General features: G+C 35.1%; 1 non-coding gene and 1 pseudogene across 1 annotated transcript; both read right to left on the bottom strand.

Moving 5' to 3' along the window:
* Positions 1-395: 395 nt before the first annotated feature.
* LOC126004422 (cytochrome b-c1 complex subunit 2, mitochondrial-like) lies at positions 396-1060 on the bottom strand (annotated as a pseudogene).
* An 11435-nt stretch (positions 1061-12495) lies between these two features.
* Positions 12496-12709, bottom strand: LOC126005453 (small nucleolar RNA U3). Its single transcript, XR_007494532.1, has one exon. It is a non-coding gene; the product is annotated as a small nucleolar RNA U3 (small nucleolar RNA).
* Positions 12710-22276: the final 9567 nt, after the last annotated feature.

The raw sequence follows: 22276 nt of genomic DNA, 5'->3' as shown, positions 1-22276 counted from the left end.
CATCCACAATAGCCACTTCACCAATGGCCTAGCTTCACTACTCATCTATGACTCTCTGCAGAGGCTGTCCAAAACTACAAATTATGAATCTTTTACGTCGGAAAACTAATGGTGTCTAGATTAGAAAGATATCCTCCAGGTTGGGAAAAATATTTGCCTACCATTATCTAACAAAAGCTTAATATATAAGATAGATATAATACTTGTAAACATATTTTAATAAATACAGACTATTTTGACTTTAAGTCAACTAGATATAATTATTAACATTTACATTTTAAGATATTTTATCACACTTGAGGAAAACAATGTGCTTTATTAGACTTTCGATTTTGATATGTTTGCTATTTGGGATTGAGCCAATGCTCATCTTTTTCCTTCAGTGCTATAACTCATCAACAAAAAGGTGTATGTTCCAAATTTCTACTTACTGACTTTGATTTCTGGCTAGAAACAAACTTTTTGCAGTCTTTGTACATCAACTGTCAGCTGCTGAGTCTTCTGAAGGATTATAGATAGTGGTATACAAGAACTAGCAAGGAGAGCCTGGGAACAAATGTCATCCATGAAATGCTCCAATGACTCCACTGGCATTAAACATCCATTTTCAGCTTGTTCTTGGCAGCCTGGGAATTTGTAATAAAAAGGCTCCCCAGAATAATTAATTTTATTGTTTATAGGCAGATTTAAAATCTTCTCCAGTCATTTCAGCTTGTGAGATGGTATAAATCCCTCAAATTCCAGAACCTGAATAGCTGATATTAAAAACACAAACACAAAATGGCTAGTTTATCTCTCTATCAAAAGCCTGGTAAGAGAACTAGTGGCATTGTTTTCCCTCTTGTGCTCTTGTCCAGTGCCAGCAACATGCTGGAGAACGTGGAATGCATTTGTTACTGCACTTCTTATGGTGGCACTTTCTGCTACATGAGCAGCATGTACGAAACTATCTCCTCTCTGTTCTTGAATTTCACTTTTGTGACTGATATTGGACCTTTACCACCAGCCAAATCAGGTTGAGAAACCATTCATCAATGTGCCTCAGAACTGGATCACTCATGCTGAATCAAACCAAAGTCATCCTTGCACACAGAATATATCTCTTTGGATGTCTCTTTTACCAATGCTATAATCAGGACAATACAAATAATGACTCAAGGTATTTTTGTTTTTATGCAAATTTTAAAAAGTATGAGTCTTTGGGTTCTGAAAAGTTACAGCTTTGTCAGTCTTTAACTGGAACTGAAGAAATTCACTTCCCAATGGTAAAATTCTGATGCAGTGGTGACATTGAGCAGTAACTCCATTAGAACATCATTGTCCTGCAGGCATTCCACAGTACAAGCCATGCTTTCCCTTGTTAAGTCCATGATTAATTTACCACCAACTGCTTCAATTCCACACATTCACTTAAAGTTTGAAAACCCTTTTTGTTGTCAAATTATATATAAGAAGAAGCAAATGAGAGGGTTCCTAAAATCTTTTTTCAAGTGTCTGCTTTAATGACCATAACAAATCTTGGTGCAGGAGCATGATTTTCTAAAGAATCAATCTAAGTCATTTGGCAAATTGGTAAATTCAACACACTAAGGATGTATAGGTACTTCCACATGGCAAGCTGTGGCTTGACTGTTGGAAACCAACTTTGAGGGAATAAATCTAGGGAAAAAAACCAGTTGAATTCCACTGTTTCACTCTGAATTTTCACTTAGAATTCCACTCTGTTTAGCAGCTTTGTGGCTCAGAATTTTTCTAAACCTGTCAAAACCTGCTTAAAGGAAAGCAGAATGGTGCCATACAAAAAGGAATTCTCAATTTTTTTCACTTGCTTTTAAAATTAAAAAAAAAATTGGTCTTGTTAGGTTCGCATATCCCATAAAAACTACTACATATTTATATCAAACTAGCTAAATACATATGCATTTTAAAGCTTCTACTTGAAAACAGCTTTTTAAAATAAATAATTGCAATTTATATTAAGGAATAACTTGTCCACAATTTTGATATGATCATCAGAATTTTGGTTACTTTGTTTTCAACAAAAATACAAGATAATTTCACTAAGGAATAAATCTTTTCAATTAATGTGTTTAAAAGACTGGAATAGTTGTGTACATACAAAAAATGGAAAATAAAAGAAATAAGGGTGAATGCCACAAAATCTTCAATAAATAATCATAATTACTTCATATGGATTATATATATAAAGTTAAGCACTAGAAGTATAAAACATGAGATAATCATTGTGATTTTGATTTATGCAAAGCAAATTATAAAAACATAATTTATAGCATAAAGAGTGGTAATTTGGATTTGCTCTGAGTTAAAAATGAAGATCTTGTTCTTCAAAAGACACTAATAAAAAAGTAGAAAAAACAAATCAGCATACTTGATAAAATGAACCAGAAGCCTATACTGATAAAAGATTTCAGCTAGACTGCATACAAAACTTGTATAACTCAATAAGAAGACAAAAACCCAAATCAAGGTAGCAAATACACACATAAAATATAATCATTTTAAGTTTTATGAAATACATGTTGAAGATATAATAAAGTATACTGCACCCACAAAAATGATTATAATAAAAAATACAAAGAATTTAAGAGTTATCACAAATATGGAGCAACTAGAACATAGTTTGTAGGAGCATACTAGAACAGTTACCTGTAAATCTCATCTACAGAAATTGAGCTTACCTTGTTGGGAGGAAGTGAGGGAGCCTGGGACACTGTTGAGGGAATCAGGCACTATGGTGGTGGTTTCAGTGTTAGAACAATGGATGAATGTATAAAACCATCATTTGAAATATTTTAAAGAAAAAATGTTTGAATTTTTTTAATAAAAGTCATTGACTGAATTTTTTATTTAAAAATTATACTTCAGTAAAGCTAAAGGGTTAGGGTAAGAGAGATGATGAGAGAGAGGGAGAGAGAGGAGAGAGAGGAGAGAGAGAAGGATCAGAGATTTTTAAATTAGATTTTGATATTAAGGATGAACAAGAGAACTGGAGAGATATTTCAGTGAATATCACACTTGCCTTGCATGGGGCTGTCCCAAGTTCAGTCCCTGACACCTCATGGTTTCTAGAGCTCCACCAGGAATGATCTAAGTGCTGAGCAAGAAGATAGTCGTGAGTACTGCCACTGACTCCCAAACAGACAAACAAAAGAATAAACAAAGAATTATAAAAGGAAAAGAGACTTTTAGAAAGAAAATTTGAGGCAAAACAGGTCAAAGAACCTTTCTGGTGACAAAGAATTGCACACACATTGCACAGACATAGGTGATGTAATAGAAAAATTATGAGGGAGGATGCTGGACAGGAAGAGGCCATACAGAGGATGCTGAGGCACTAAGTTTCAACTTGTTGAATTAATGTGAAAACGAAATTTGTGAAGAATTATAGTAATAAGACCCAAAGTCAATTGAGATGAGGGACAGGAGGATGAGTCTATGGTAGGAAGCTTGCCACAAATAGTGGATCAGTTCAGTTAAGGTAGAGAAAGAACCATTATAACAAGGAAAGATAGAATTGATCATTCTGGACAATACGGGTATGGAAAGGGAAAAAGTGATATGCTTGATACACATCCTTTCATTAATAGTAGTGCAAACCAGTGACAGAAAGGGGTGAATAAAAGGAAGAGAGTGGGGTGTATGTAAAATGTCTAACCTAGAGGCAGGTGGTGGTGGTGGAGGAAGGAAAACTGGAGATATTGGTGGCAGGAAACATGCACAGGTGAAGAATGATGTACATTTATGACTAAACTCAATCATGAAAAATTTTATAAATGCAGTACTTAAATAAATTATTATTAAAATTAAAACAAAATTATAGAATGATAAAAAAGAAAGAATTGGAAATTTCAGGGATAATAACAATCTCTTAGAATCATTCTGATTTAATCTATTTCCTTGTGAGGAACACTTATTTTTTTTCTCTTTTCGATTCCAAGTCTATTATTTTCGGAGGTTAGAATCATTGATTTTTTTTCTGAATCTAGGGCTATACAGCTGTCTGGCCCTTCAAAACTTTCTTGAACATGACATTACATTATAGAGTTTTAACTACAATACACATCAGAATTCCTGGAATTGTTTCTTACCTTACTTTTTTATAGATTCTCTACTATGGGAGAGATCCCATACTTGGAAGTATCCTCTGTCTCTGTACAAACACCATCCTAAGAAAGTCTGTGCACACAGACTCGAGCCAGCAGGGAATAGGGCAGTTTGATCTGTACTTGGTTCTGTCTGTGATTATTTCCTGATATTGATAGGCAGTAACTAGAGCTTCAGAATAGTTTTTTTATGACATTTACTAAAACAGTACTTGATGTCAATAAGCCTTTTAATGTTAAATAAAGTTTTCCTTCCTCCCATTTCATAACATATATATGCCCAATTGCTTTTATGATCAAGTCTTGATGTATGATTAAATGCCAAAACTTTTTAAGTTCATTATATTTTTCTAAATGTATTTGGACTGGAGAAATAGTACAGTGAGTAGGGCCTTGCTTCCCCCCCTCCCCCAGGTGCACACAGGATCGACTTGACTTCTTTACTTTTTCTTTTTCTTTTTTTTAAATCAAGCTAGTGATTGGCACTAGTCCAACTTCTGGGCTCCTACCCCTGACTTCTCCCACCTGGCCAGAACCTGGGAGTGCAACCCAAACAAGGCACACTCTTTGGTACCCCAAAAGCCAAATGAATTTCATTTCTGTCGCTCTATATGGTTCTCAAACCAAACCATGAGTGCAGAGTAAGGAGTAAGCTCTGAGCACTGCCTGATATGGACAAAATAAGAAAAACAAACAAGTGTTTGCTGTCTAGCGACTCTAGTTAGTGTTTTTATGCCATTCAAGCATATGGTGAGAGTGGAATAATAAAGTCTCCTACTGCTATTGCATTGTCCGTCTCTCCCTCTAAGTTTAGATCCATTATTAAATGCTTTATATATTTTGATGCCTCTTCATTTTGTCTCTTGCATACACTCAACATTTGTCCCTCTTGCTTCATAGATTTTTTTATCTCTGATTACTTTCACCAGTGACTACAGACCTAATTTATTTCCATGATATATATATATATATATCTTTAGTGCAAAAATATCTATTTCTCATGAAAATAGTAGGAACATCTCTTGTTGTAGTCTATATTTTACCTACCTCTTTACCTTTTCAATTGGATTATGACTTTAAATCAGTTTCCTTTTTCATGACTCCAAGTTCAACTTGGTGCTTATGAAACAATGCTTTGTGTTAAAAATAGTTTCCATTTTTTCCTAATTTTTATCCATATATAAAAATTAGTTATTGATTTAAACTACTTTGTATGTTTTGTAATTATTGACTTATTTAAAGTCTCACAATCACTTTCTAAATAATATAGATTTATCTTAGAATGTGATGAAAGCTGTAGAATATCTCCTGAAATAAATAAAATTTTCCTTCTAATGTTTGGACTTTATGCAGACTTTATAGTCTATCCATGAACATTCAGACTCATAGATACTATAATAGATCTCCATAGTATAATTGATATGATGTAAAATATTTATTGATATGTTCTTAATTACTTGAATTTTATTTTTACCTTTCTCACTTTCAATTTTCTTGTTCTTTTAGAACAAGGATGAATATTAGAACAAAGATGAAGCATGAATATTGGATTACTAATTTTTTTACCATTTTGTGTGGAGAGCAAATCTAGTTGGTTTAAGTCTCCTATAGCTTCTTTTTTAAATTATAGAACAAAAGTGACTCTTCTCTTTTAAAATACATTAAGGTTTGAAAAGTCATTAAGATGTGAATATAGACATCTCAAAAATTGATGTACTACAATTGGAGCTGTTATATTAATGAAAGTGAGATTATCACAGAAATGAATCATATAGTCATAAACTTGTAACACAGTGGGATCCATTAGTATGTCAGTGGAAATAATATGATATTATAAAAAATGGGTTTTGTCTTAATGGAGAACAATTGTGAGTAGAACATATAGATGAATTTTAGAAAACTCCAAGGGGATTTAAGAAGCTTTAAAGGCTAAAACTACCTCTATATTTTAAAGACCTTTGATATAGATTTTATTGTTGAAGATTATTACATTGAAATCTTATGTATTATATAAGATAATGAGGATAAAATTAATTACTATATTATTAATTTAAACTTCTCTTTTAACATATGTAGATTTTTCACTTACACACACATATATATACAAGTACAAATATGTGTGTATTTTATTGTATTTTTAAAAGTTTTATATAAATTTTAATATTCATTACATTTTTAATGATATTTTTTTATTTTGATCAAAGTGAATTACAAGTCTTTCACAGTAATATTTAGGGTACATAGTGACAATGAATTAGGGCCATTCCCACTACTGGTGTTGTCCTCCCTCAACTCCTGCATGCATCTCACAGTTTCCCCCTTTGCCCATGGACTGCTAGTGTAAGAGGTTTCCTTTGTGTAGAGCATGTTGTATATTGGGTATTGATTATGGTGTTATTGACTTTGGGTTTGGTGCTTAAGTCTGATCATTTGTTATTTCCACTCAATGTTCATGTGACTGGTTGCTCCTGCTACCATCCATTTTTCCCCTTTCAAGTTATGAGGAAGAACAAGATGATTCAAGTTCTGTGGTTTTGTTGGAAAAAGAAAAGAAAGAAAAAAATGCTGAGAGGAATCCATCTAGAAGCTATAAATATCAATTCAAAAGAAAAAAAAAGAAAAACAAAAACAAAAAACAAAACAAGCAAAAACACAAGCAATGACAAAAACACAGCAGCAGCAACAAAAAACAATCACCAAAACAACACCCACAGAAAGAAAAGAAAAAAAAAAATTAAAAAAAGGAATAAGAAAAAACAGGGAATAAAGAAAAAAATGAAGGGCTGGCGTGGCAAGATTTTGTGTTTTGTTTGTTTGTTTGTTTGTTTGTTTGCATAGGCACAATAAGTATTGGGGAAGTTAGAAAGGGAATTCCCTTGGCCTAGGAGATGCACAGTTTCTCCAACCTTGAAGCATACTGCCATGGGAGCAACTACAAACTTTATATATGCTCATTATCGAACCTGAAGGTCTTTTTTTATGGTGCCAGGAACTTTCTGCTGTCGTGGATGAAAAATCAGTGCTCTGTAGCTAGAGATATTGGTATTTCTTTCTTTTTCTTTCTTTCTTTCTTTCTTTCTTTCTTTCTTTCTTTCTTTCTTTCTTTCTTTCTTTCTTTCTTTCTTTCTTTCTTTCTTTCTTTCTTTCTTTCTTTCTTTCTTTCTTTCTTTCTTTCATTTCTCTCTCTTCTTTCTCTCTTTCTTTCTCTCTTTCTTTCTCTCTCTCTTTCTCTCTCTCTTTCTTTCTTTCTTTCTTTCTTTCTTTCTTTCTTTCTTTCTTTCTTTCTTTCTTTCTTTCTTTCTTTCTTTCTTTCTTTCTTTCTTTCTTTCTCTTTCTTTATTTCTTTCTTTCTTTCTTTCTTTCTTTCTTTCTTTCTTTCTTTCTTTCTTTCTTTCTTTCTTTCTTTCTTTCTTTCTCTTTCTTATTTCTCTCTCTTCTTTCTCTCTTTCTCTCTCTCATTCTTTCTTTCTTTCTTTCTTTCTTTCTTTCTTTCTTTCTTTCTTTCTTTCTTTCTTTCTTTCTTTTTCTTTCTTTCTTTCTTTCTTTCTTTCTTTCTTTCTTTCTTTCTTTCTTTCTTTCTTTCTTTCTTTCTTTCTCTCTCTCTTTCTTCTTTCTTTCTCTCTCTTTCTTCTTTCTTTCTCTCTCTTTCTTCTTTCTTTCTCTCTCTTTCTTCTTTCTCTCTCTTTCTTCTTTCTCTCTCTTTCTTCTTTCTTTCTCTCTTTCTTTCTTTCTTTCTTTCTTTCTTTCTTTCTTTCTTTCTTTCTTTCTTTCTTTCTTTCTTTCTTTCTTTCTTTCTTTCTTTCTTTCTTTCTTTCTTTCTTTCTTTCTTTCTTTCTTTCTTTCTTTCTTTCTTTCTTTCTTTCTTTCTTTCTTTCTTTCTTTCTTTCTTACTCCTTCCTCCCTCCCTCCCTCCCTCCCTTCCACCCTTCCTTCCTCCCTCCCTCCCTCCCTCCCTCCCTCCCTCCTCCCTCCCTCCCTCCCTCCCTCCCTCCCTCCCTCCCTCCCTCCCTCCTCCCTTCCTTCCTTCCTTCCTTCCTTCCTTCCTTCCTTCCTTCCTTCCTTCCTTCCTTCCTTTCTTTCTTTCTTTCTTTCTTTCTTTCTTTCTTTCTTTCTTTCTTTATTTCTTTCTTTCTTTCTTTCTTTCTTTCTTTCTTTCTTTCTTTCTTTTCTTTCTTTTTTGGCTTTTGGGTCATACCCGGCAGTGCTCAGGGTTTACTTCTGGCTGTCTGCTTAGAAATAGCTCCTGGCAGGCACAGTGGACCATATGGGACACCGGGATTCAAACCAATCACCTTTGGTCCTGGATCGGCTGCTTGCAAGGCAAACACCGCTTTGCTATCTCTTCGGCCCAAGATATTGGTATTTCAATGGGTCATAGGACAAAGTCTAGGCTAGAGTCTTTTGTATGGTTCTAGAAGATCTGTTCTGTCACGTTTGTTGTAATCAGTCTTCTGTAATTAGTGATCTTGTTTTTTTACACAGATCCTAGATTGAAGTCTAGGATAAATTCTTTCCTTAATGCTCCAGAAGTTCTGCTCAGTTATGGTTGTCAAACTCAGAACTCTGGGATTAGAGGTCTTGGTTTTTGTACAAATCCTAGGCCGAAGAGTAGGCTAGGATCTTTTTTATTGGTCTTAGGAAAAGTTCTGCCCAGTTGAGGTTGACAAAGTCCATCTTCTGTAATTAGTAATCTAGTTTTTTGCACAGGTCAAAGGATGACATGCCTTCTGGTTTCATTGTATCATTAGGTAAAGAGATAGAGCAATCTCCTGTTTCCTCATTGTCAGGTTGTTGTATAAACCTGTCTCAAGTTGGTGCCAGAACTATGTTAGGGATTCCCCAGGGGGATCTTGGTTCCTAGTGCTGTTTAGGGAGCTGTGTCGGATCTTCATTTGGGATCTGGGTTTTGGGGTTGTACAGATTCAATGTAATTTCTTTAAGGATACACATGATATTCTTCAAAAAAAAAATGGATCAAACACTCCTGAAATTCATGTGGAACAATAAACACCCACGAATATCACGAATAGAAACCCTTGGGAAAAAGAGTATGGGAGGCATCACTTTCCCCAACTTTAAATTGTTTTACAAAGCTATAATCATTAAAACAGCATGATATTGAAATAAAGACAGACCCTCGGATCAGTGGAATAGACTTGAATATTCAGAAAATGTTCCCCAGACATATAATCAATATACTTGATAAAGGGGCAAGAAATCCAAAATGGAGCAAGGAAAGCCTCTTCATCAAGTGGTGTTGGGATGACTGGCCAGCTGCTTGCAAAAAAGCAAACTCAGACCTCCATCTAACACCACACACAAAGGTCAAATGCAAATATATTAAAGACCTGAATTTCAGACCTGAATCATAAGGTATATTGAACAACATGTAGGTAAAACACTCCATGACATTGAGACTAAAGGCATCTCTTCAAGGAGGAACAGCATTCTACAAACAAGTGGAAACAGAAATAAACAGATTGGACTATATTAAGCTGAGAAGCTTCTGCACCTCAAAGGAAATAGTGCCTAGGATATAAAGTCACCCACAGAATGGGAGAAACTACCCACTCAATACTCATCAGACAAAATGCTAATATCTATGTTCCTTGGGCTTCTTGAAGTCTGGGGGCAGAGGGGAGGTTGCCAGCACCCACTTTGAGAAAACCCAAATGTTTCAGCCATCTAATCAGAGTACCTGAAATGTTTGTCATTTTGTCTGCAGAGATCAATTGTAAAGTAGTGAAGTTGGGCCTTTGGCATGGGAGTGGCTGTGGGTGTAAATGTGGCTGCTTAAGATTTGGCAGGCTAGAGACCAGATAAATATTTTTATATTAGTATAATAGGGAGTGAGGCAAAACAAAGCCTTCTATGATTAAACAGATATGTATATAATTTTAGATATGATTGTCTAAATGTTTATGTTTATGGATTGGTAGAAAAACTTACTAAACCACCACCAAAATGCTTAAGACTCTCAACCGTGGTCCTGTTGTCATCTCTAGTTTGATCTCCATTACCCTCATTTTTCCTCATTATTTGGAAATCTCAGTTTTGCAATTCAAGGCCAAGAGTTTGTCTTTGTTTCATACTGTCTGTTCTCTTGTTTTTTTTTTTTTTCTTTCTCTGTACCACAGGTAAGTGAGATTACCTGCTATTTTTCCGCTTTCTGACTTATGGTACTTAATATAATATCCCCCAGTTCCATCTACATTTTAAATATTGTATGTTATGTCCTAAATTATAGGAATTATAGAAAATGGTGGCATATAAATACTTCTGGCAATGAGTTTAGTTTGTGAAATCCTCGTAGTGATGCACTTTGCAGAGCCTTGAGCATTGCATATACTAACCAAATATTTATTAAGTAAAAAAAGTGATGACTTCCCTTCAGTAATCAGAGACTTGATGGTTTAAATATACATAGAAAGATTCTTAGTTATATGCTTTGATAAAAATAATGATGAATTTACTGAGAATTTATTTTGTGGTGTTTTATCTTTTGGGGGGATACATACTCAGTGGTACTCAGCTTACTCCTGGCTCTACACTCTGGGAATCACCCTCTGGATTGCTGAAAATTAAAACTGATTTGACTGTTCGTAAGATATGTGCACCACCAGTAGTCCCATTGCTCTCATGATAACAGGTTTTTTTCTATTATTTTAATTGTTTACATACTTGCAAAAATATAAATGAGTAGCTAGTTTTATATTTCAGATACTATTTGCTTTTTTTCCCCTTCTCCTATGGTTAAAAGAGAGAGAGACAGAGAAAAGAGAGAGAAGTGTGATGTTCTTTTTCAGGCAAAGGGTACATCCTTAACAAAGGCATAGAGATTTAAGAGTAATGATTTGTTCAGGCACCAATGTAGTTATTCACTTTATTTCAATGATCAAATGATTTATAAAAGATGTTTGGAATTCAGTTTTACCCTAGATCTACTGCCCCTTTGACCTTCATATGACATGAGTCATTACTTTCCATGAGAGATGAATTTTCTGGTGTTAGATTAAATTTTATTCTTTTTCTTATAGATGTTGTTATACACCATGAGCCTGGTTTAGTTATGGGTGGAGGGGGGAAGGTTATTATTCCTTTTCTGTCATGCCAAAGAAAGTAGGAGTGAAAATCAAGGAGATCCACAGAGGGAGGAGGAATCATATTGTACTGACTCTTAAACATTTCTTACAAAATGTTCTTTTATGCTCTTGAAGGCTCAGTCTTCTGTAAATTGGCGAAAAGCTACAGAAACGGCTCTGTTCCCTTTTCTCTGTTCTCCACCACTGCTTTTTATATTAGAATAATGCAAAGAAAGAAAGCATGTGATCTCAGCTGCTCTTAGAAAAACACTTTTGGGTTCTTTGTTTTGAAAATATGGCAAAATGATTTAAGCAAATTATAGTCACATTAGTGTAAGAATATGACAAATTAGAGATGGAAGTGAGAAGCCCCTCTAGGAGAGGTTTTTAATAAAATTGTCAACACTCTCTTTAAGAGGCTCAGCTGGAGGTAGAGATAGTCTCCAAGATCACTAGCCTCAGATTGTCTTTTTTTTCTCCTTTATTGAAGCACTAACATCAGCCATAGGTGGTAAGTGGTAGCCAATTAAGCTCCCACTTTCAAAATTAATAGCATTATATAGTCTGACGGGCTCATGGACTTGGCCTAAGTGTTAACTGCTAGGCCACTGTTAATTTCTAATTATCACCAGGGAATAGATTATATTCAGTTAAATTCAGCAGCCAGAGCTGACCAGGGAGCCCATTCACCTCTTCTTTCCAGCCCTAATGAATTCATTGGCCCTAGGTGGGAACATCACCTTGGCCCAGCAGTAACCCTTTTATTTAGAGCCCATCGCCCCAGCAGCGGCTTCTGGTTCCTCCAGCTACCTCCAGACACAGGTGTTTGTGTGAAATCTAGTGGAAGTGCCAAAGGGATTGTAGAGCTATTTTAGGTTTACAGGTTTCTGGCTTGAGAATCCTCAGAGAAAATAAATTATTTTCCTACTACCTGAAGCCATTTTGATGTGTTAGATTAGATTAAGTAATTTATAAAAAATTCAAAGATTGTATTATAAGTAGTCTTTTTCTTTTTTCATTTTTTTGGGCCTTTAGGTCACACCCGAGGCACTCAGGGGTTACTCCTCGCTCTGTGCTCAGAAATAGCTCTTGGTAGGCATGGGGGAATCATATGATGGATGCCGGGATTCTAACCACTGTCTGTCCTGGATTGGCTGCATGCAAGGCAAATGCCCTACCACTGTGCTATCTCTCTGGCCCCTATAAAGTCTTTTTCTTATTACTATTTCCTTTTATTCCCTTTTGTAGTTGTGTTAACTGAGGTGTCACATACTTTTTTTTTTTTCTTTACCACTCAGACTGCATCCTCTCCCTCTACCCCTTCCAATGGAAGGGAAGAACGATCATCAATGGCCAAAGGCAGTCGGAGAAGAAACACCTAGAGCTGGTTTCACGCTCAGGAGAGGACGCTCTGGCTCCTCCTTGTGGCTTCAGGTGCTCTACACGATCAGAGAAACTTCTCTAGTCACATACTATAGAAATGATCCCTGAAAGTATAGTTAGTCTTAGTGTCACATACTTGATGTTGGGCTCACACATTTGATTAGGGACACACATGCTTGGTTGTGCCCGCATACCTGGTTGACATGCTAACCAGTGGTCACACACTACAGTTGTGTTACTGACACACAGATTGCTTGCAGTGATTGCTGGAAATAGCATAGTTGATTGGTAATGAAGATAACAGGTGGCAATGTGTCTTCATACCTGCAAAGAAGATGCTCTCCTGTTGCGAGCCAAATTTTGTTTGCAGTCTACAGCACCTGCAAACAAATCCTTCGTGGAGTTCGGGAAAAATTCCACGGGAAAAGGTGGGCACGCGGAATGGCTAATGACGGAAATATATTGTAAAAATGAATGAAACCACACAGATAGTATGGGGACTCCCGTTTACAAGGAACGAGAGACAATTTTATTTTTTAAGCTGGCAGCTTTTAAAAGGTAGAGGCAGGGAAAAGCGGGTGCAAATTCTAGACATCAAAGAAACTGGGAGAGAAAGGAGGACTCTGGCTTAGATTAGCATATTAAAGAGCTGAATACTGAAGGTGAAAAAGGCAGCTTGTTTTGGGTTCGCTTTGCTTTGGGTAAAACAGAAGGAAAAGGTAATTATCAGGTGGAATGTGAGGAATGTTTCAGAGTTTCGGGGGGGGGGGGGAAGTGAAAATTACTTTGTTTTGAGCTAAGTTATGGAAAAATCTGTTTTTTTGGCGCCAAGGTAGCAAAAATTACAGGGAGCTGTTGAATGGGAGACTTTTGGCTGGATTGATTGCTGTCCTTTGTTGTAGGAAGAAATTACTAAGGCCTGATTTCTAATATTGGTTTAAAATAAAGAGAGAGATAGTTACAGCCACATATTTAGAATTATTGCCAAACCCTCCACGCAAAGGGTCAAGTGATTTTGACTGCTCTAAGCGGGCCTTTTTGGCAAATAATTCCTTTTCAGGAGGACACTACACTATTTGGTGTGTGCTTCTCCTGAGTGGGGATGTGGCACTCTCCCACTGAGTCATCCCCAGCTCCCAGAATTCATCTTCATTCTCTCATAGATCCTAACCCTTGTTTCACTCATACATGGTTGTTGTTAAGTAGTGTCTTCATAAGTGAAGTTCGAACAATTGCGATAGTCATCTAATTCCAGTGTTACCAAGACATTCCAATCTCTAATCCCACTTCTATTCCATTCTGTATATTTGTGACAGATAAATCTTAACATCATATTTTCTGCTTGAGAACTTGAAAAAGCCTCATATTTATACTACATTAAATTTAATTTAACTCAGGGAATGAATCAATTATCAGGTTTAAATTTGACTTCAATGACTTAGTAACTTTGTTTCCCACTCCCCTCCCCTTTTTCTGCTTCATTTCACATATAGGCTTTGACCAAATGCTAGATTCAATTCCATCTTTTCTAAGAAAGAATACGTGATCTTCTTAACAAACTATTCTACTGTCCCCCCCAAAAGAAGCTTTCATATATCCTTTGAAAATTTTCTACACATTTTATATTCTAGATTTTATATTTATATTCACCTAAAAATAACATTTCAAGCCACTTGCTAGTGAGTCAAGTTCTAGTATACTCACCATATTTATTTTGTGGTCTTTTGAGACCCATACATATTCCCAGTATTATTTCATGTAGATCAATTTTCAGTGTTAAAGATGGGATTTTTATTGTGCTTTCAGCTTTCAAATAAAAACGTTTTTTGGGGGGTAGAGTGAGAAACACCTGGCAGTGCTCAGGGTATATAAATAGTTCTGCCCTCAGGAATCACCCCTGATGGGGCTTATGGATGATTTGGAATGCTGGGTCCTCTGAGTTAAGTTCTGCCACCCAAATCAAATCACTCTCATTGCGACTTTTTAAAAAAAAGTTATTGCCACACTCAATGCTCTGAGTGCTTACTCTTGGCTCTGAACTCAGTAATCATTCTAGTAATTTTGGTGGAACACATGCGATGCCCGGAATTGAACCTTGGTCAATACTCTACTATTCTCTGGTCCCATTTATCTAACTTTTTAAAAAATTAAGCTAATATGGATAAAACACTCTTCAAATGACCTTTGGTCAAAAAAATGATAAAATATGCTTTGATTTATGTTTTTCAAGTTTTATTAACTTTTACTACATGTGCTAAATGCTCTTACTGATAACAGTCACAAATAAATTATTAGATTGAAGGACAAAGTTTAGAGCAAGGATAATTTAATTAGTTCTCACTGTGACTTCTAATGATCTAAATTCTTGTTATGTTTTTGATCTTTTCACACTATTTAATAGTTAGACACGTACTCTTTTTCCCTTAATAATTTTTATACTGAATTAATCTACCTCAGAATGATTGAATTTATCTTTGCAAAGACATCCCTCTCTACCCTACAGGTGTTTATACCTGAGCTATAAAAGCTGTTATATATAACAGGTAGCTGTTACATAGAAAACTGTTCAATAAACAACATGCTTTTAGAAAAAAGCATCAGAAGGCCCAACTATCATTTTATATTCAATTTTCATCTCATAATAATACTATGTCCTTGTATGTGTTTGTAAACAGTTACCTTTTCAAATTATAATTTTATATCATCTTTTTTTGGTATTATATCCTGCTGGTTAATTCTCTCATGTGAGGATGCCTCTACTTGATTTTGTAAATGAAACATGACACTTATAATTCAGTTTCTGTTATCCGTTGAGCCAGAAAATATTTTTTTATTTTTAAATCAAATAGGATTTTCTTTAGTTTTACAGTTTACAAGATTTCTAAAAATTTTAGAATATTTAGGTGATCTATAAATTCTCTCAATATATTCATTGATTAGTGTAACCTCGTATTTATTTATAACCTGTATTAGAAGTAACCCAACTTGCATTAATCATACAAACTTGCCATTAGAAGATGTTATAGATCAATTGATCAACCATCTATCTGCATATCTATAATCTATCTATCTATCTATCTATCTATCTATCTATCTATCTATCTATCTAATGTCTATCTACCTCTCCTATCATGAGACATATAGGTCCCGGTGAAGAAATAACTATTTTTGTTTGTTGGTACCTCATCCATCTCTTTTCCTTCCTTTATTCTGCATCCAATCATCTTATGGCCACTTTTTAAAAGCCCCTCTGTAAATACTAATCTATTGATTACTCTGGCTCACTGAAAAACTTACCTTGGTTGTTCTTGGTTATTAATGGTTATCAATGTCCTTGGTTATTAATAAACAACTTACCTTGGTTATCAATGGTCATATGTAATATAGAATTTACAATGCCAAAATTTATATAAGCTTATGTTTTGATCCAACTTGAATATATCCCAATTCCATAATCTTTAAATGGATTAGTTGTGCCATATATATTTCACTCCATTGTTCTCTTATGTTTGCTTCTTCATATCATCAGAAATCATTGTTTTGTTGAGTGCTTTTATGACAACTTTGACTTCATTGTCTTTGTCTTACCTTTCTTTTCTCAACTGACAAAATTATAAGCTTGATTCATACTAAATTATTTCCATTCTTTATAGTTACCTAGAAATGCTTAACCTTAAAAATAAGATTCAAAAATACATAATCTTGAAATGTTTTTACATGTTTTTTAAATTTGTAAATTTAATTAATATTTGTAAAATATTATTCTTTATGAGTAAAGCTTATACTAAATTTATGTTTTCAATGTACATACCCACATTCCTTTCTATTTAAAGGTAAATAAATAAATGTTGAATATTTTCCAACAACCACTGGTAATATATGTGCCATATGGAGCATATCTAAAAAAGAACTCCTGATACTCCTTACTTACAGCTCTTCCTATCATTGCTTCCTTAATTTCCTATCCTTCATGCAAATTTTATAATGATTCAAACTTTTGGAAAATATAAAACCCGTGGTCATGCTTGACTAATCCCCTTTCTTGTCTTCTATATCTAAACAATTAATCAGTCTTCATCTATGCTATAAAATATAAATTACTCTATACTGCCACTGCCATCGTCCTAATATAAGACACCATTATTCATTGCCGAAGTTATTGGAGGATTCTATAAACTAGACTATATTTTCCAGTCTTGTCCTTCTCTGTTATCCACTTATTCAAGATACTGATTTTTTAAAGGATATAATTTATATTACTTTTTGCTTAAGCCATTGATAACTTCTCATTACTTATTGTAAAAACCTATGTATTACTCTTGGTACAAAAGATGGCTCTCTGGATCAAACTATAATAATAGTGTTAAGGGACATGCTTTCTTTGAAGAAAAATAAGGTGCAAAATGCATTAAAAGAAACCATTATCAGTTAATAAAGTCCATTTTATAACTGTCTAACAAAGTGTGGGATTCAGGTAAGTCTAAATTAAATGTTGGTAAACACAATGGCACTGTTTTTTATGTTGCTCAGGTTGATAATTTTCAGTTTAATTTAATTCTAATAATAGATATTCCCCTAATTTTCTCATGAATTTACTCTTTGGCTTTCTGGCACAAGAATAAGTGTCTCATGAGAGATGGTATACCTTTTTGTTGTTGTTGTTGTTGTTGTTGTTGTTTTGGGTTTTTTTGGGCCACACCCGGTGACGCTTAGGAGTTATTCTTGGTTAGTGCTCAGAAATCACTCCTGGCTTGGATGACCATATAGGATGCCAGGGATTGAACCCAGGCCCATTTGCATTCAAGGCATATGCCATACCGCTGTACTATCACTCTGACCCCCAAGGCATAACTTTTACTTTTAGAATTTATCTGCCTTCATTGTAGAGCTACAAGAAGACCTTATTATAGACTATTATTGTGTGTGATATGTCTGAGAGAGATAAAGAGAAAGAAACATATAAAAAGAGAAAGAAAGACTGAATTCACATCTATCCTACATAAGTTGGTGTGTAAGTCTTATTGGCTATCCATAAGAATCTGAAGACATCAACTGTGACAAATGGCAGAATGTGAGCCTAAGTTTAGCTATGCAAACTAGGAAATCTGTGAAAGACTTTTGCTAATCTTTAGCTTCTAACATTCCAAGAAGAGCACAGGATAGGTTAGGAACACATCCTGGTCACCCAAACAAGCAAACAGTAGTGAAGAAAAATTAATACAAAATTTCTTGTGCTACCATTAGGTAGCAAAGTTAAATCAGAACAGATTGCAAGACTATTATAATTAATGTCAGGGAGCTATCTCTGGTCTGTAGCACATGTTTGGCATGCACTGAGACTTACGTTTCAATTCTGATACTGCATGGTATATGAATGCATCCTTGAAGAGCTCCAAAGCATAGCTGGAGTGACCCCGTTGAATCCTCATACTGTATTCACCACATAACCCAATTTATCATACATTGCCAAAAGTGTACCCTAGGCCTCTTGAGCACTGCTTGAGAGGTTAGAAAATAAAATAATTTTAATGACTTCACTTGGAAATTTCTGAGTAAGGGGTTCTTATGCTAGGGCTGAAGCAAAAATACAATAGGTAGAATGGTTGCCTTGCATGTGATTGACCTGAGCTCAATCTATAAACCACAGAGATGTCCAGGAGTGACCATTGAGCACAGATCCAATATGCTTGAATGTGACTCCCCAAACAAAAAAAAATAATAAATGAAATAAAAGGTTCTAATACTAACAAATAAATTAGAAGCATTCTATTTTTCTGACATAAAAATTTACCGAATTTTATAAGGAAAGGTGAAAGGGTTAATGAATTAAAATCAATGGGATTTCCATTGATACTAAGCAATATCTACCCTTTCAATGTTTAAGAAAGATGCAGAAATATTTTTCTTACATTATCCATCTTGAAAACCTAGCTGAGGATAGATAGAGAGCAAAATTGAAAGGAGGAATGCTATATGTTGATGATATGCTTGATTTGGTCTTGTTGTACAAGGAAAATATTGACATATTTAGAATAATGAAGAAGGAATACTACAGGAGTCTTAAAGATTGATAGTATTGGAAGTGGTGCGAGGAAGGGAAAAATGTTGAAAGTGTTTATATGAAGTGGAGAATGATACAAGCAAAGCCTGAATTAATTAAATATAAGAACTTTATTTATAACTTCCTAAAATTATTTCTTTTTAAATCTGTTATTGCCAGTTCATTCACCATAACAATTGCCACCTTTGTGGCATAATTTTTCATATTTTTCTTACATAATTTTTCAGATATTCTCTGACTTACCCAGAGTTAAACTAAACTCAAATTGCGTTTTCTTTTGGAATAGTATATAAAAATAGTGACAAATAGTAACAATTATTTAAAATTGAAAAAGAAAACAAGTGAACTGAACTTCACACTAATAAGAATAGCACAAATGAAAAAACTCTGGGAACCATCTGTGTTGAGGATCCAATGAAATAGGAACTCTCACGAGGGCTGGAAGGACTGGCCCCCAGTATGAAGCTTACCACAAACAGTGGTGAGTGCAGTTAGAGAAATAACTACACTAACAACTATCATGACAATGGTAGTGTGTGAGAGAAATAGAATGCCTTTCTTAAAGACAGACAGGGGATGGAGGAGAAGAGAGATGAAGGGCATTGGTGGCGGGAAGGTTGCACTGGTGAAGAAGGTGTACTTTTTATGACTGAAACCCAACTACAAATACTTGTAATAATGGTGTTAAATAAAGGTATAATTAAAAAAGAAATTATATATAAAAAGAAATAGGAATTTTCTTCCACTGCTAATGGAAATGTTGCCTGGCTTAACCAAACCCTATGGAAAACAGCATGAAAGTTTCTCAGAAAAGTAAGACAAGAGATGAAATAGGATATAACTCAGTAGATTCACTTCTGTGTATCTTTCCCAGGACACAAAAATTTATTCCAAAGCACATGTGCACACTACTATTCATTGAAATACTCAGCACAAGATCTAGGGCATAAAATCTGCATAGGTGCCCAAAAGACCAACAATAGATGAGTGGGTAATGATAGTAATATATATGTATAGATATGGAATATTATGCTTCTTCTAGAAATAATGAAATCAAGGAGGATACCATGTTTAAAGTATGAATAAGAAGGACACTACTGGACAATCTTACTTTTCTATGGTATACATAAGAATAACAAGGGAGGGGAATGTAAGGTAGCAGAGGGGATATATCTAAATTACCTTTAACCCCAGATCATAGAGATAAGAGGATATGGAAGGAAAGAAAGCCAGCTGGGGAATCAAAGAGATGGATGGAAGGTTATGGGATAGGAGTCAGGGGCCTTGAGCCTGTCAGTGGTAGAGAAGTGTGGTATATACATATATAAAAACTACAGAACCAATAATACTGGAAGCCTGAAATATAAACTACAATAACCAAACTTGTCTATCAAGGTAGCAGGTTGAGGTAAGGGAGGTTCTGGAATCTGGGGACATTGATGGTTGGAAGAGGACATTGGTGATGGGATTGCAGTTAGAACATTATACACCTGAAACTCAACTATGAATAACTATAAATTCTGATGCTTTAATATTTATAAACATTTTTGATATAAAATTGTATTATACTTCTTATTTTACAGGAAGAAAGTGAATTGAAAGAGTATATTGCACCATGACAATATTTTAAAGAGAAAATTTCACACCCTTTTTAATTTTAGTAATAAAAACTTTCAACAAGCCTTCACACTTTCTAGAATTATCTGTGAATATTAATACTGGGCTGAGAATAGTGGATTGCAGGTCTACCTAGACATGAATGAACAGATATAAAATACAAATCTGGCTTTCTTACCGTTTTAGAAATCATCCAATCATTTCCTTTAATATTTATGCTTCTCAATATGTCTCCAAAATATTGTTCCCTGTCTGTCTCAGTCTTCACCTGTCACTTCTCTAAGAGGAATATCTTTTGCTCCAGTAATATTGAGTGGTATCCTGTATGGATAATGTTGTTTCTTATTGCACTCTCTTTGATACTGATACCCACCTACTTAAAGCCTATTTAGACTAATTCAATTTTCCCTTACATTTAGAGTTTTGGCCAGTCATCAATAGTTGCAGAAAATATTCCTTAATTGACTCCAGTGAGGTTTAATGTTCTGTACTTTTATAAAAAGTCAGTTAGAATTTTATCATTTCTGTTTCCTCTGTTCTGAATTTATCTCTTTGTAATTTGCCTTTATCACCAAAATATAAATTGCAAGCTTTGTCATATTAAATATTTGGCCTCTGTTTTCTTTGTACTTAAAAACATGCTTGACATATATTAGAAAGTTAAAGTAATAAGAGCAGAGACTTCAAATTAGAGAAAATTATTTGAAAGGTTGAGAGCTAGATTAAAGAAGGTGAGTGTGTCAAACTCAAGAATCTAGTCTATAACAAGTAGAAATCTGGGAGGGGTCAGGTGCACTCGGAAGGGAACCATGCTGACAGGTAGAGAGGGAGGGAGAAATTAATCAGGTCCAATCGGCAGCATTCCAGCAGCTGCTCCGCCATTACTGGGGCAGGGACAGGTGCTCTCCAAGGGGAACCATGCTTGTCTGACAGGTAGACGGGGAGGGTAAAATTGACCAGGCCCAACCGGCAGCACTCTGGCAGCTGCTCCGCCATTACTGAGGTGTGGATAGGTGCGCTTGGAGGGGAACCACGTGATCTGACAGGGAGAGGGGTAAGGGGAAATTGACACAGGTCTGGACCTCTATCACAGGTGACAGGTGAAGGGAGAGGGGAAACCGTGCTGTCATTGAACAAGGTGGAGGGGACCTATCCCTTCTTCCAGGTAAAGTGAGAGAGGAGACTTGAGGGCAGAGCCAAACTGCAATGACTGCAGCCATTACACCTACCTAGAGGCGCACTCCAAAGAAGGGACCCAGCCCCACACCACAGATGACAAAGGAGGGCTGAAATCTGAAGGCAGTACACTCTAAGCCAAACCACCAAATGCAAAAAAATGTGGGTAAACTAAAGAAGACATTAATAGCCGGGGATATGGAGAGAAATCATAGCAAGTTTCCAAGTCCACCAAAATGTATGGGCCCAATAGATGAGGACCTAAAAGTGCAATGCAAGCATGGCAAAATAAATCAAGGAATCACTAGCCAGTGAGTTCAAGACATCCATTGATAAACAAATCAACCAGCTCAAAAAAAAAAGAACTTTTACAAAAGATGAAAAAAATCAATACAGATGGAATTAAAGAAAATAAAAACACCTTAGCAAGTCATAATAGCATAATAACACAGTTGGAGAATCACATAGAACTTGAAGAAAAACTACAAACCAAAAATGACAAAGATGCCAATAAGGAAATAAAAGGTAAAGCATTGGAATTAAATACCTAACTTTTTAGGTATTTAATGAACAAAGACAAAAGAAATAATCTATAGATTGTAGGAATACCAGACGGGGAGAAATGAGAAAAGGGAAAGAACAAGTGGTCAGGGAAATAATAGGAAACTTTAACACCCTCTTGAAAAAGGCTCTGGTGCAGCAAATCCAGGAGGTGAAAAGAGTTCCTAATAAAATGGACCCTTGATAAACCAAAGAAACCAACACCAAGGCATATAGCAATCCAAATGGCAAAAAAGAAAGAAAGAAAGAAAGAAGAAAGAAAGAAAGAAAGA

This window comes from Suncus etruscus, chromosome 3, assembly GCF_024139225.1.
Source record: "Suncus etruscus isolate mSunEtr1 chromosome 3, mSunEtr1.pri.cur, whole genome shotgun sequence".
Classification (NCBI taxonomy): domain Eukaryota; kingdom Metazoa; phylum Chordata; class Mammalia; order Eulipotyphla; family Soricidae; genus Suncus; species Suncus etruscus.
This window is presented reverse-complemented; position numbering and strand designations above follow the sequence as displayed.